Consider the following 1,488-nt stretch of genomic DNA (forward strand, 5'->3'; position numbering starts at 1 on the left):
CTTGCATCTAGTTTATTCAGCATTCTTTGTAGGTCTTCGATAGACTCTGCCATAACAACCTTATCATCTGCGAACGCTAACCCACGTACCCTTACTGTTTCGTGATCCACACCCTCATCGTCGAAGAGAGCCATTCTTAAACACTTGTCCATTAATAATATAAATAACCATGAAGACATAAAGCATCCTTGTTTAACTCCTTGAATAATATCGAAACAGTCACTCAGTTTCCCATTCACTCTTACACTCGCTTTGCTACCTGTATATATTGTTTTTATAGCTTGTAGGATCCATCCATTGACTCCATACTCTTTCAGGACTTCCCAAAGTTTACTTCTATCTACCTTTTCAAAAGCTTTTTCTAGCTCAACAAATGCACAGAAAACTTTTTTTCCTACTCTCAAACTTTTTTCTGTTATTTGCCTTAAGCTAAATATTTGATCCGTACATGACCTTCCTGCCATAAACCCACTTTGGACTTCCCAAATCTTTGCTTCTGTTATTTTCATTACCTTAAGAATAAGTATTTTTAAATATATTTTACTTACGGTGGTTAATAAGCTAATCCCTCTGTAATTATCGCACTCGCTTTTATCTCCCTTTCTCTTGTATATTGATACGATAATAGCTTCTTTCCAATCGTCTGGGACGTCTCCCATCTCGAAACATAAATTTATCAATTCGCACAGTCTATGTGGTATGCACGGGCCACCGTGTTTAAGAATTTCAGCGTTAATACCGTCCACCCCGGCAGCCTTACCGTTTTTCAAGTTCTTAATTATATCCCTAACCTCAGTGACACAGAATTTTTCAATTGAGTTTTCCATCGCATCGTGTTCAACATCGCAGTTGTGGTGTCCTATAGCTTCATCTCCGAATTGTCTCCTAAAATAGTCTCTGAAAGCCCCTAGTATTCCATCTGCATCATATACCATTTCTCCCCTACTATTTTTCATGTTGACAATTTCTGTACTTTTGTTTCCTTTCATTTTTTATAAAGTAGTTTCCTGCTTCCTTCAAAGTCGTTTTGTATTTTTATCTCTTCTTCTGCTCTAATTGTATCTTTACTTTCTTTAACTAATCGTTTAAGTAGCCTGTTTTCGCGTCTATAATCATTTCTACGTCTACTTCTTTCCTCATTTCTAAGACCTGCGATGTTCAAAGTTCTCTTTTACACTTCTTTTTTTTCTTTTTGGGCAGCCTGAATTTCATCATTCCACCACCCATCACCAGAAATTCTTCCTACAACTGCGTTACCACACACTTCGATCGTACATCTAACAAGGATATCCCGTAACATTGTCCAGGCGCCCTCTATATCTTTGTTTTTTATACGGTCCTCCTATGTAGCCCTATCTATGCTTTCGATTATGTTATTTTGCAAAGCTATTCGCACATCCGGTTTCTGTAGGTTCTCAATTTTGATTCGCGTTTGTTTTGCTTTCTTGGGTCCCTTTTTTCTCCAACCCCGACCTAAGTTAATTTTTG

Source organism: Belonocnema kinseyi, chromosome 1, assembly GCF_010883055.1.
Source record: "Belonocnema kinseyi isolate 2016_QV_RU_SX_M_011 chromosome 1, B_treatae_v1, whole genome shotgun sequence".
Taxonomy (NCBI): domain Eukaryota; kingdom Metazoa; phylum Arthropoda; class Insecta; order Hymenoptera; family Cynipidae; genus Belonocnema; species Belonocnema kinseyi.